The sequence below is a fragment of the Lygodium microphyllum genome, chromosome 4, assembly GCF_053477565.2.
Source record: "Lygodium microphyllum isolate KBCC chromosome 4, Lygodium_microphyllum_v1.1.10, whole genome shotgun sequence".
In the NCBI taxonomy this organism is placed as follows: Eukaryota; Viridiplantae; Streptophyta; class Polypodiopsida; order Schizaeales; family Lygodiaceae; genus Lygodium; species Lygodium microphyllum.
In genome coordinates, this window is record NC_141138.1 from 27,655,021 (window position 1) to 27,670,737 (window position 15,717).

The following is a 15,717-nucleotide window of genomic DNA, read 5'->3' on the forward strand; positions in this document are numbered from 1 at the left end:
CCTTGGGAGGAAGGCATCAGTAGAGAAGATTTGCTGACTTTGCGCATATTGGCAGCTAGAAAGAAGGCTTGAAGATGTTCAATCAACTACTGAGAAGCTAAAGACAACAAGACTAAAGAAAAAAAGAAGATTTGATAAGCGACATCGACTTCGGTCAAGAGCAATTCAAGAAAATGACTGGGTGTTTGTCTATGACAGTAGCTTAGACAATCAATACAGTGCTTCTAGAAAGATGGTGAAGTGTTGGTTTGGCCCATATGTGGTAAAGGTCGTTCATGAAAATGCCACATATTCATTGGCTGAATTGGATGGAACAAGCATGAAGATACCCATCGCTAGAAAAATTATCAAGCTCTTCAAACGAAGAGAAAGTTCAACATATGAGCTAGAAGACTTGAATATAATTCAAGAGCATGAAGACATAGAGGAAGAAGAAGAGGAAAAAGATGAAGACATTGACATGGAATAAGATACTTTTTCTGACACTGCAAATCTGTAAGACTTTGGCACATGCCAGAGGATGTGCAGGTTAGGAGGGGGTGGATGTCGTGCTGCTACGTGCACACCATGTTAAAAAAACTAGAGTGTGGCTTCCTTTTAGATTTAGAGAGCCAATGCCATTTTAGACATTAGTGTTAGTGTCCATGGTTCAAAAATATTATATTTTAGTCAATTTTTAATATTCTAGATATTATCTCTTGTAAAAAAATCTACAAAACTATAGAAAACTTCTAGATTAGGATGACATGTAAAAGAAAGCATGTAGCTTTCAGATAATTTGAGAGAATTTTATGTAAAAAGAGAGATTAGCGAAATCGCGCGACGTGTGTGATCGCTGTTTTTAGACAGTGAAAAACACTCTGAAAGTGGGAGATGAAGGAGTGATCTGGTAGGATTCTGGGTAGGTTGCCTGGTATTTAACCCCCTTTTCGAAGCCATTGGAAGGATTAGATTGGCGATCTGAGCAGCATAGAGGAATGTATTATTTTGTACACGTTTTTGTCTATTAGAGTTATATTTTCTCATAATGCTGAAAGAAACTGACATGCTTCATCTCTGTTAGTATTCTTCTATATTTTCTAATTTTTTTTTGAAGTATTCTTCTATATCTTCAATCTCTTCGAACCCCTTCTCTTCTATCTACTCCTCTCCTTGAATCTACTTTCATCCTAGTGTCACTTATCTTCAAGAACTTGGCTTGAAACCTTCAACCCTTCTCTTATCTCTACCATCTTTGGAGTCTAAGCTCTTAAACCCCCATACATTCTTCTCTTGCCAAACCCCTGTGGTGACCTTCAACCCTACGTGCTACGACAACGTAGACTTCCTTTCTAGCTCTCCTCCATACTCTAAGATACTTAGATTCAAAATATCAAGTGTTAGAGAAAAAAATCTCCAAATTAGGGTAGCACTTGAAGAATAAAATCAACCCATAATGATCTTGATCTTAAATCTTGTGTGGTGCTTATGTAAGTAATTGTTGTAGAAGGCTTACTGTAAAACAAGATTGGATGTCAAAATTTCTCCAACATTCAAGCAAAGCTTCAAAGTGCCTTTTTTTCATAGAATATAGATGAATAATTTTTTTTTCAATTAGGAGGGAAAATGCTCAATACATGACTAATGATGAGCCTTGAGTGTAGATGAGTAAATATGAAACCAAAGATTCAAGAAATTTTCAAGTCCCTGAAAGCTTTTGCCAAGAATCCATGGCTGCCCTATTGAGAAGCTTAGAGAAGAATAAGCATAATGCTTATAGGAAAGATAATTCCATCAAGTGTCCTTCAATGTTGAACATGGAAACCTATAATGATCAAAGCAATTGCAAGGGTGAAGTAATGTGAATCTACCAATTTATCTAGTCACTCACATCACCATGGATAACTTTGTAATGTATCTCCTATAGTGGGCATTGTGGATGATAGAAAGAATGCATCTCCACATCATCAAGTTGTGCTACATATTTCTCATTTAGTAATCTTTAGTAATCTATGTAATATCTCTTTCTTTTCCCTCTCCAAATGGATCAAGAATTGTGGATGATAATCATCACCCTGCAATGTGGCTTGTCATTTTCCATTTCTTTTACCTTTGGCTAGTTTTTTTAATAGAAAAAGAAAACTATTACTCTTTATACACTACAAATAAGTTATATCTCAAGATAAGAAGCATCAATACTTGCCCAATCCTTGAATACTAGGAAGAAATCATTTAGCACATTCATAGAGCTGGACTTTGGATATTCATGAGTGACTTCATCTCATGAAGAACAATTGAGGTGCTTTGTCATCATCTCTTTATTTTTATGTAATCTTTATGTTTGCAAACAAAATTATTTTCTTAGTGTTTGAAAGAGTAGACTATAAAATAAGATAAACGTATTAAAAATAAAACTTACAAGTTCAACTCATTTACCATCTCATCTAAGGATAGTTCCTTTGCTATTACCCTAGATAAGGTGGTATAAGCAACCTCTCATCCTTCATGCCTTGAAGAGAAGTGCCATGGTAATAACTTCATATCATCAGCAAGCTCTTCAATGGATACATCTATCTTCTTAGAGTTTCCCTTCAAAATTGCATTTGCATCATCCTAAGTCTTCTTTAACTTCTGACCTTTTAATTGCTTATTTTCCCACATGCAAAATATTTGATTCTGTAAATCCCAAAGTTGGCCCATTATAAATTCCAATTGGGACATTAGATCATACTTATGAAAACCCTTTGTCTTTGAGTTCTCATCAATTACCATAGCAACCTCTAATAAGCATAGTCTTCTAGGATTCATGTCTACTTTCCCATACTTTTGCATATCCTCATATTCTTTATGAGAAAGTCTTATATTCTCAATGAAGGACATTTTTCTCCTAAAGTCATTGTCGTTATTGTGATCCCAAGCCAAAATATTTTCTTTTTCAAAACTCAATCTTGGTTCATACACTTTATACTTAGCATATTTAAAGTTATATGTATGAGGATACTCTTCTAGAAGATGCTTTCTTGCTTTAGTTGAGTGTGAGCCACCTATGACATAGTAGTCATATGTGTTTGCTTTGGACATGTCAAAGTTTTCTTTTTTTGGACACTAGTAAGGATTCACCATAACCACTAAAGGAACAATTGTAGCATAATGATTTATTTTCATTTTTCTCTTCAAGTTACTAACATGTCATTTGATGGATTATCATAGTTCTAATGGTCTAATCCCAATATTCTCATCTATGGGGGCATGATATATTTGCCTAACTAAAAGGGAGATGAAATTATCTCTAACAAACGTATGTTCTTTTTATATCTTCTAAGAATATATATTTTTGAAGGTAAGATACCGAATTCGAGCTCCCCACTTTGCATTATGAGATCCTCCTTCAATGGTTGACTCATCCTTGAACTCCTCGGAATCAACACTAGTACTTGGCTCAAGTTCCACCTATTTCTTAGATTTCTTTTGTGATATTTTCTTTAATGGAGGTATTGGCCTTGGTGGATTCCTCTTCTTTTTAATAGGGCTACTACCTTCTCTCCCACTAGTCTTGATTTTTGTAGGATGAGAGGTCTCTTTGGCTTGAATAGACTTTTGAGATGCAAGTATAACATGTGATAATAGATTGCCTTAGATAAAAGAAGGCAATGCCATAATAAGGTTTTCTTCTTGTTGAATTTATGTCTCAAAGGCCCTGCACTACACTAAGTTTAACCTAATTTTGTTTCATCCAATCCAAAATCTTAGACCATTGAACCATTAGAAATTGTCAAGTAAACCATGGAGCTATCTAGATCTACATAATTACATGACATAACCATTTCACATTGCTTTGGCTTGTCAGTTGATATTGTCTTTCACCTATGCTTTCTTGCAAGGCACAAAATGAGATTTCCTTGGGAAGGATATGATAAATATCATTCATGATTAGGGTACTCTCGGTTGCCATCCTTTGTTAAAGGCCCTTCACCTATAATAAGAGATACCCTAGCTTGTTGTGGCTTCTCAATAAATTGAATAGTTTGCTTTGTTTGAGGCTCCATTGGCTCCTCCTCACTACTAGAACTATAATCTAATGTCAAATAGTTAGATCAAAACTCCAGAGTTTTATGTATTTTGGCTCCTATTCAAGTTTTCATTTTATATATGAGGACTTTGATGGTAGAGAAGATTATTATTGAACACCTAAGGGTCAATCCTCAAGTCATTCATTGTTATTCTTCCTTGATACTTATGTGGTCTTACTCTGTTCAATAGAAGCACCACCTAGAAATAGCGCTCTCTTGCTAAGGGTTTGATGTGTTAGTGGCTTACCCAATTTTCCACCATGATCTCTCTCACCACCTTTCTCAATTTGAACTTTGCTACCCTTTTTTGTCATAGTAGTAGGGGGAGGAGAATCAAATGGACCGGAGGTATCCTCTTCAAGAGTATACTCCCACCTCTTCTTGGACTTCTTGCCACTCTCTTCCTCAGTCATATCTATGACAAAAATGACAAAAGAGAAAGAAGGTGATACACAACATGAAGTTGGTGAAACATTGTGCTTAAAGTTTGAGCTAATTGGTAAAAATCAACGATAAGATGTAAGAATTATTACTTAATATACATTAAACATGATGCATTAAATAGAAACTTAAAGAAACATCTAACAAACTTGATGCATTGTATCAAGTACCTCATAACACAAAGTAAAATAAAAACTCATTGGAAAGAGGACAAATTCTAGATGAAAATAGGGGCATAGAATCAACTATTTGATTCAATGCATAAACTATTAGTGGAAAATTGCATAGTATCAAATATTAATGTATTCATGCTACGAAGTTCAAGTGAAAGTACTTTATTTATGCTAGCAACTCAATGCACTATATAAATTTGAAAAAGAAAGTATACAAAGTTTACTCAAAATATATACCAACTTGATGCAATGCTTCAAATGGATGATGAAAGTGTTAAAATTTTTCACAAAGCTTGATGCACTCTATGCAATCAACACAAAATTTTTAACACCTCGATACATGATATCAAATGAAGACTAAAATTATAGAAAAATAGAATAAAATAGAAAAATAAAATGCACTTGAAGATATAGGACTACTCAATCTCCCAAACCAAAGACTCTAACTATAGATGTAGTACCAAATGATGTTTCTGGTCCACTAAGGCTCCATGATTCTTTCTTTTCTTTTTGCATATAACTATCATGATCGTCATCATTATCTAATGTATTACCACTAGATGCATACCAACAGCTCATCTCATCAAAAGTAACATCCTTGCTCACTCTAAGCTCACTTGTAACAAGGTTATAACAATGATACCCTTTCTACTCTAAAGAGTATCCAATAAAAATACATTCTTTAGCCTTTAGATCAAGCTTTTTTTGCAATTCATCTGGCACATAAATATATGAAATATAGGCAAAGACTTTCAAGTGTGACAAATCGAGCTTTTGCTTGTAAAGCATTCTTCAAGGATCAATCCACAAACTACAGTTGTGGGACATATATTCATAATATAAATAGTAGTATGAACAACTTCAAACCAAAAATATTTTGATGTATTCTCAATGACCGTGCAACTTCTGCAGTATATCTATTTTTTCTTTCTACAAACCCATTTTGTTGTGGGGTATATCTTTAAGAAAAAAATTTCTTTATCCTATGAGACCTCAAAAAGTTAGTAAACTCATTAGAAAGGTACTCTTCCTTCCATCTAACCTCAAGTAATTAACTTACAAGCATATTTTTGTTTCAATAATAGCCTAAAAAATTTTGAAGTGCTCAAATACATCACTCTTTTTCTTCATGAAATATATCCATACCTTTCTTGAACAATCATCAATAAACGTAACAAAGTATTTGTTGCCACCAAGAGATATGTTCTGTGTAGCTCCCCAAACATCTATATGCACAACATCAAGTATATTTCTACTCATATCTCTATCATGCAAAAAAGGTTGTCTTTCCTACTTACCAAACTCACATGCTTCACCCACTTTATACAATCTTACAACTCTAAAAGCAAGCAACCCAATAAACAATCCTTTGGACTGAATTAATTTCAACCTTTGCACATTTGCATATCCAATATGTTTATGCCATACTTTAATGTCTACAACTTCTCCCTTTCCTTTAGCATATATAGTAGCATTCATGGCAAGAATTCTAACGTCTAAGACAAATATGTGGCCAAGTCTACTCCCTTTTGTGACCATTAAAGTCTTCTACAAAACAACTTCTACATTAAATCAAACATGCGACCCTTGTTCTATCATTTGGCCAATAGACACTAAATTCTTTGTGATTGGTGGCACATGTAATATATCTAGTAGACTCTTTGTCTATCCATCATGCAAGGATAAGAGAACCTTTCCAACATGTGAAATTAGATGGCATGAATCATCACGCGTCTGCACATGACCTGGATTTTGTAAATCTTGTATGTTTCCAAACTATTCAACATGGTTAATCATATGATTAGATGCATTTGAATTGACATACCATACATCATCATGTATCCCCTTTTCTATAACAACATTCATCATATGCTGCACAAAAAATAGATTCTCATTTTTGTCTTCATTTTGTCATGAAGATGATGCATAGTTTCCTTGTTGCAATTTATCGCTATGGATATCATCCTTCTTAGTATAATAATGGGCAATAATATGACTTGTTTTTCTACAATAATGACAAACAATGCTAGAGTTGCTAGAACCTCTATTTTGCCATCCACCTCTTCCTCTAGAGTCCCCCTATCTCTAAAGTTTCCATGGCCTCCTAAAACTTGCATTTCACTGAACTATTGATTTAACCTATTTTGCTAATTATCACTAGCACATTCCATACTATAGCCTCTTGAAGAGAATCTACCACCTCTCCCTTTTGAACTTGAGTAAAAAGCTTGGACATGTTCAGTACTTCTTTTAGATGATTCACCCTACATATTGATCTCTTCAATGATCATGAGACAGACTAACTCATCAAAATCTGACTCAGGGAGATCAGTCATGTATATATATATGTATCACATGGACTCAACATAAGGGATTTTTAAAATCGTATTTTTACATTTTCTAAATATAGAAGGGTTCCATATAAAGGGGTTACTTGTAGATTAAACATAGAAAGATTATGTTTTATTAAGAAAAATTTTACAGATAAGGATATTTATAAATAAGCATTGAATGCATGTGATATAGAGGGTATATATGTGGTGAATTACATAAAATTTTTGATAATGGCTTCCATACATATATAGAAGTGAGAAATGATTTCCAAGTCTTCTCATTATTAAGGCCACCCAAAGTAGATGAAATTAAATCATCATCATCAAGCATTGCATCACTGCCAAAGCATTTGCAATACTTCTCACCTTCAAAACATACTCATTAACATAATTTTTTCCTTTCTTCAAAGTATTCGACTTTTGCTTGAGTTGAATCTTTCATACCTTTGTATTTACTAAAAATATGTTCTTAAAAATTTCCCTCGAGAAAGTTACCATATATATATCCTCTACATCACATGCATTCAAGGCCTATTTATAAATATTCTTATCTATTAAATTTTTTGAATAAAATATATTCCTTTTCTATTCAATCTATAAATAACCCCTTTATATTACATCATTTTATACGCTTAAAAATGTATAAAAATATTATTTCAAAAATATCTTATTTTGAATCCATGTGATGCACACATATATTCATCGGTAACCTATCCAAGAAATTGTCCAAGCTATATATGTGAAGTTTTTGTATCTTTTTTATGCCCCAGCATAATATTATTAATGATTTCAGATAGCCAATATATTACATTTTTTCCTTTGCATTCCATTCTTTCCATCCTTTAATTCATCTGTCATCATAGGGTTACTTAGCTTTAACTCATTTTCCATCCTTTAATTCATCTTTCATCATAGGGTTACTTACTTTAACTCATTTTCTTCACCTGAAATGTAAAGTACTTTTTTAATAAGGAAGTTCATTACACAGAACTTCCATGATGGGTAGTTATTCTTATCTAGCTTCTTAATGATGGGATTTCTACTGTTCTCTTTCATTATTAGAAAAATGATACAAAATAGTAAGAAAGTCTTCTACAACTTTTCACAAGAAGTGCAAAGTAATATACCAAGTAGCTTTCTTCATTGACTACTCAAGTACATGTAATCTACAACCTATTTGCAAATAAAACTTATGTTTCGTTCCTAGAAAATAGCTTAGAACTTATAGATTTGAAATATGTAACGTATGTATCTACTTTGGATCAACACAACTGAAATTGTAGTATGTTCTGAAACTACTCTCCACAATCTTGCAAGTCTAAAATGGGATTCAAAACAACATTAGATATCCAAACAAGCAAGTTCCAAGCCCTAAAGGACCTATCTATAGAATATAAAGTACGTTGCTCACACATTAAATCTCACAGTAATCTAAGATTTTTGCTCTACCATGATTCTGGTGCCTCCACAAGCACTATCCAAGAGAAAGAGTGGAATAATTGAAGAGCTTCTTACCCATTGCTTGCTTGCTTGAATCCTTGCTTCTTCTCATTCACTTCAGCCTAAAGTGGTCTCTCTTAGTGGCACCACTTTGATACCATGTCAAGAATTGTGTTGTCGAAGGGGTTTTAGTTGAAAGGTCTTATCCATCGGGGATTAGAGAGAGAAGGAAGTAGAGAATATGAGATAGAATATAAGAAACAGAATAGGCAAGGGATTCAAATTTGCTAAAGCCTTTACACAATATAAAGACGAATCTCAATGATTCAAAGCACTATGTATTGATAGAACTTAAACGGATAAACAAAATCCTTGTATGAGACTCCTCAAAAGAAATCTCCAAGTATTATATCTCTTGAAACTCCCCTACTAGACCAAAAATGTGCACCAAACACTACTTCTTCTCTACTGCTCAAATGACAGATCTCATGGTTTAGTTGGCTTTGAAAGGGCATAAAACCCTAGGACACCTGATTAGAATTCTCCCAGATCCCTCCTTCTTTTTCTCCCCATTCGGAGTGTTGTTTGCTACCTAAAAACTACAATCACGTGTTGTGTGAATTCAAAAGCCCCTTCTTTTTGCTTGAGATCTCCAAAACTCGCTCAGAAAAGCCACATACTTTTTGCATGTCACCCTATTCTAGAAATTTTCTACACCTTTTTTGGATATTTACAAGAAATAATATCCAAAATATTAAAAACAGACTAAACTTGTCCCAAAATCCCATATTTTGAAACTATCCATACTATGGAGACTAACACTAATGACTAATATGACATTGAAACTCTAGATTAATAAGAAAGCCAAATGATAATGTACTCCAAGGTTTGTTACACTATGTCTATGTAGCGGCACAACATCCACCCCCTGAATTTGTCCTCTGGTATGTGCCTCACTCCTAGTTGTCACTAGATTCTGAGTCCTCCTCATCTTCTGCAACCATGTCCTTTGCTTCTTCATCTTCTATATTTTCATAACTAGCCATTGTATCATGGCTACTATTTTCTTCTAGTTTAGGAAACTCATAGGCAATAGATTCTCACCTCTTGAATAATTTGATTTTCTTTTGCAGTCCTATCAAGGGGCCGAGATGCCACTCATATCAATATTAGAATGGTCCTTTCAATAGCAATAAGAATATGTAGTGGCACTACTCTCCATTATTATTGTAGAGATTGCTACTAATGAGTGGGCAATGATAGCATACACACCTCCATTGGTCAAGAAGCAGATACAAACTTCATTAGATGAGCAAATTGCATGGACAATTGCAAAAGGCGTGACTTCCTTGGTCAAGATCCTTGAGACAAGCTCTGGAAAGGCCAAGGAATATGCTTGTTTTATACTACTTGAGCTTTGTATTCATAGTGTAGACCTTCGAGCATGTGTGGAGACAATAGAAAATCTCTTGTTGAAAAATGCTAACCTAAAAAGAAAAATGCTTGCCTTGTATGCTAAATGGTGTAGTCATGGGGATGTAGTCCAACCATTCTCACAACAAGAAAGGACTTGTGATGCGCATCAAAGACAAGAAGAACTTCAGCTCAAGGAAGAAGATCATGGGCAGACTATTAATCAAGTTTAAGATCATGAGCAAATTGCTAATCAACGAAGCCTCTCACTACCTTGTCATGGGAAGGAGACAAATGTAGGGGTCATAGACGTACTCCCCGTGAATGCTACCATGCTAGTCATTAAGGATCTTGTGTTATAATTAGTGCTTGAGGATGACACCATGAATTACTTTTATGATACAGGGGATGTATCGAATCGCAATTATCCTTTTGACCCTAATGGTAGTGTAGAGACCCATGCTTGAATGGATGACCCTTATGCTCCTGATGCTTGTGGTGCAAGTTACCCATTTGAACTTGGGGGAAGGAATAGTTTGGAAAAATCCCTACCTTCATCATAATTTCACCAGTACAGCTCCCTCCCCCCTACTTCAAGGGTGCAATTTTGACTAAGAATTAGCTAACTTCACCCTAGTTTGCACTGTAGACAACTTACAAATAGTACATTATTTTAAAACAAATTTTACCATGCATTAATGAAAGTCAAGTGTCACCTATATGGGCTGAAAGTACACTTCATGAGCTTTATTTTGACATGTTTCATGCTCCAATGGGAGCTGCCCATAGGAAGTTATCACCAATTTTCTCCAATAGACCTATTTTGGGCAGCATGCTATCGACTATTTTTTCAGCCCCAACTTTGTCAAGATTTGGTGGCCATACGCTATCAACTTGCACATGTTGTATGCATCATATGCACATTTGTATGGCCCAACTCCACATGAGATTGTACTTCAAACCTTTGTTATCCTTTGAAATGCTGACCAAAGTAGTACTCTGCAACCCCCCCTCCCCCTATCCTCTTTATTTTTCTGTGTGGGCAAAAATCTTCTAGGTTGGGATGGAATGTAAAAGAGTGGGGATAGATGGCTAAGACATGGGGTTAGCATGGGAATATCTAGTTATACTAATGCAATATTTAAGATGTTGAGAGATTGAATTAGTGCATTAGTTATTATCAATAATCAAGTCTATTTTACCTTTCCTTCCAGTTTTCATGGCTTTCCTTCTCTTTCTCTCCCTTTTCTTTTATTTCTTTCTCTTCCACTCTCATCTTCTCCCCCTTTCTCTCTCCTCTTTGCGATCTCTCCCCTCTCTCCTAGGTCCTAGACAATCATCAAAACTCTCATTTCCCTTATATAACTGATGAGAAACCTCTGATAAATGACATGCATAATCAATAATACAAAGGAAAACATCCCTCATGCCATCTTTCTTGTCGAATAATACCTCAAATAGAAGACTACACTCACCATGTCTCCTATAGCAAGAGAAAGGAAAAGAGAGGCTAAAACCAAATCCTTGTTGTCATAGTCAGAAAACTAAGGAATTTCTTTAATAAACCTCATCCCATGACTCTATTCTTCAGCACATCACCATCAAGCTCTAAAACCATGCAAGCTTCAATCACTTATTGCATGTATTTTTCCTCATGTTATATTTTTCACTTTTTCTATCATCTTCCATGTTTTTCCTCATTATTGAAGAAAGAGTACCGAGATATTAATCACCTATACCTTTGACTTTTCAAGTTGTGTCATCAGCTATAATATACCCAACACTACCAATCACGTGTGAACTACTTCTATGGGAGCATAGGGATAACTTTTCTTAAATATAAAAGCAATTTTTTTAAATTTCCCCTCTCCTCCAGCCAACTATCGAGCTGGAGAAAGAGGGGATTAGTAAGTAGGAAAGCTCCTTGCTGGAGCTTGCCAGGGCAATGATACATGCCCAACGACATGCAAGGGAGGGGAAGATCTTATCCCCTCCCCTATATATATTTGAGGGGGCCGCCAGAGACCGGGTAGAGGACGTTGAGCACCGCAATGAGAGAGTAAGTCTCCATATTTAACTTGTGAGGGAGGGAGTGATGGAAGATAAGGCTGTTGCCGGAAGCTCTTGAATGGAGAGGATGAGCCGTGAGTCTCATGCCGTGGCATCATCGCTATCGTGAGGGAGGTAGAGGCTGCCGCCTGCTGTGCTGCGAGGAGGGAAGTCTCCATGCTGCTGACAGAGATGTTGTGACGATCAGAGAGGGAGTTCACTGCCATCGTCGACGCCTTCCTCCCTTCCACGTGCAGCTTCAAGAAGCCTTGGAAGCTTCCAAGGTTGGGCTTTCCAAGCCCCCCTTTCTGTGCCTCTTGATACCCCCCCTTGTGTTTTTTAATTTTCCTTTGGCCCCCTTTCCCTTGGGCTTTGGAGCCACCCCCCCTCCCCCCCGTGTTTAAATTTCTCTTAAGCTCCCTTTTCCTTGGGCTTTGGAACCACCCCCCCGTGTTTTTTAATTTTCCTTTAGCCTCCTTTCCCTTGGGCTTTGGAACCAACCCCCCCCCCCCCCCCCCCATGTTTTTTAACCTTCTTAAGCCCCCTTCCCTTGGGGTTTGAAGGTACCCCCCCCCCCCCCCCAAAAAAAAATTCCCCCTTAGGCTTCACAAGCCCCCTTTCTCCCCCATTAAAAGTTGACCTTAAAGGTCTTAGTTCCCCTCCCGTGTTTTAAATTCCCCCACCTTAGGCCCTTTTCTTATAGCCTTAAGTCCACCCCCCTGGAATTCCTCCTAAGGGCCCCCTTAAGCCTTTTTTATTTCCCCTACTCAAATTTCCCCCCTTGAACCCCCTTAGCCCTTCTTCCCGTGTAAAAACAAGCCCTACTCGTGGAGGATTTTCACAATACTTCCCAAATTTTTGACCCCTTTCCGTGGTTTTTTCCTCCTCCACACACCCATCCCTTCAAAGAGTCTCCACGAAGGGAAGCAAAAGAAACTTGTAAGGGACGGTGAAACTTAAGAAGGAAATTCGCAAAGCAGCATCGACAACAAAAAATCTACAATTGCGATGCCTCCTAAGAAAGTCCAAGGTGCAGCCGAGGGAGGGTCGTCTCCCCAGTATCCACCTGGACATCTCACCCCAAGCCCAGGTTTTCCTTCCTAATTTTTATTTGGTAATGTTGAAATTCAATCATGCAAGGTTAATTGTTGGATATAGGACATATTTTTGTCCTAGATGTTCATGATGGGGGAACTTAGTCATTAATACTTTCAATAAAACATTCAAAATAAAGGAAGCATATAAGCATTTCTAGCAAATAGCTTTATGCATTGAAATGAATTAAAAAATAAAATTAATGTCCATTAGAATAGTATACTTCGTTTAAGCCTAGGAGTATAAACTGCGTATCGGACTATTAACCCATATCCTCTTCACAATGAATCATCGTGGAAAGTGCAAGGCATGAAATGATTCTTACGATGCATAACTTTAGGAAATTATTGTTGTCAACTACATAAATTATCAAGAAAAAGGTTGCTTGTTTAGCATGAATTTTGTTCACAAAGTATAGGAAGATTAGTTGGAATTAACCTAACCTATGCCTGACCTCAAATCGATAAGTTAGGGTTGAAAAATCAATTTACGCATAGACAACGAGTCATGTGGAAATGATCACGTAATTATTTTCTAGAGTTAACCAAATTGGCATAAACATAAAACACCTAAACTGTAGAGTCCTCGTTTAGAAAGAGTTGAATTCCAAGAAATTCACTAGGAAATTAATACATGACCTAATCGTACGTATTGTTAAAACTGATATTCCTATACCTTAAATACTTGCCCACATTCACTGAATGTAGGGACAATGAAAATGTAATTGGAAAGTGAACTAGGGTTTGTCCCTAAGAATCTTACAAGATGAAACTTGGAAACCCTAGGTCTAATGACGTCAGCCTAAAGTAACCTGAAACAGATTGTTTCATGACTTCATAGTCTCATAGTTCGATGCGACACTTGCGCAACAAGTGCGGAGTCATATGATCTTGTGATTGGATCACAAGGGAATGGCCAAGTTCTCGCAATGAAGTTGGCAGGTCCTTATGCAAGTTATCTTGCAAGAAGATGAATAATCATCCTAATTTAGTATCTTTCTTGAGTAAAGAAGATTGATTGGAAACTAAAGACCAACTGATAAACTGAAATAACCAATGAACTTAAGGTTTGACCAAGTCGGGTTAATAGGGCATGCCCTAACCCAGGATATAGGGGATCTTGCCAAGTTGCAAGTCATCCTGAATCGAGTGCTGGACGCATTCGAAAATAAGGATTCATTCCTTAGCAGTTTGCCAAAAAAAACGAGCAATGGAAATGTTTGTGCTTGCTACAGATTTTAGAGAACTCTTGGCTTTGTTTGATAAATGAATTAAAAGATAAATGGATATTAATACTTTAGGTTGAAGGCCTGAAGGGAGAGGCAGCTTCAGTTACCCCCGACTGCTTGCCTGACCCTAACCAAGGGGGTTGTTAACCGCACTGGGAAAGTGGACCGAACCCGTTACGAGAGGTCTCTCCGTTGAGTGCTACTTGGTGCAGGAGGACGCTTGGGTGCCAGAGGGGGCTCTGGCCGTAAACCCCTCGCCTTCCGGGCCTTGCACAAGAGGCTAAGGTGACTCGGGATTGGATCTCGAGGCCCGCATACTAGTCTACGGGCGGAAACTTGGATTAGTGATCCCTGTGGATTGCTGGATAGCCTTCGCGCGGATTGTGGATAAGCCTACGGGCTGGACTTTTTTGTATTTCAAAGATAAATATGATAAGCTATTAATAAGGAACTTGTCTGATATTGTTTTTCTATGTCAAGTGATAAGATTACATGAAGGAACCAGTGCCTAATGGGTTAATTAAAGAAGCTGATTGTTACATGTCCAACTAATGTGTTAGGTAATTAAATAACTAAAACAATCCGAGGAAAGTGGGAAGGATGGGCCATAGGTCCGTCCTACAGATAGGTGGTCCCAGTTGGCCGAGAACTTTTCTCAAATCACGATGGACAGCAGGAAGATCATCAAAGATCACGAACAACAAAAGTGTTGACGTAGAGTTATGATTGAACCTGATTTACGTAGTTTTAGGGGAACAGAATGGGATTATTCCTTATGGAAGAGAGGTTGAGCTTTGTATCCCTCTCGTTTTCCATTCTCCTTGAACCAAGTGCAGTGTGAATCCACTTCATACCTGGCGTTTCTGCATAAAGTAGTTTGCTTGGGCCCGACGCTAGTTGCCGTTAGGAAATGACCAATAAGGAAAACCCTAATTCAAGTCGATCCTAAGTGGGAACACCCAGAATACTTCCGCTACATGGCAGACGCAGAAAGCCCTAGATCGCAAACTCCGTAACATTTGATGGGAGTGCCGAGCGGAGCTTTCTAGACATCCTTTCTGATGGATTGCTAAGACGTGTCCTGAAGATACAAGTGGACACGTTACATTAGCAAACTAATAATTCTATAACCATTGGGACTAGTATGTCATGTTTCTTGTAGCACTAGAATCAATAATAATAAGAGATCCATTACAAACATGAAGTATTGTTTCCAGAGAGATAGAATAACTTACACATTTTACTTTTTCAATAGCGTTGTCATGTGTAGCAGCATATGCTCTATTACAATATCTAAATCAAAATGCCTCTTGAAACATAGATGGGTTGGATGATCACTCTTTTTGTAGTAGTCACAAGGAGAATAATCTCTGGATAAATGTGATTGTCTATTTGTAATACCATGCTCTTCATCATATTGTGTTACCCAGCAATCATCTATAGTGTGACCATTTCTATTGTAATAAGAACAATGTCTATTAGGAAACTTGAGACAA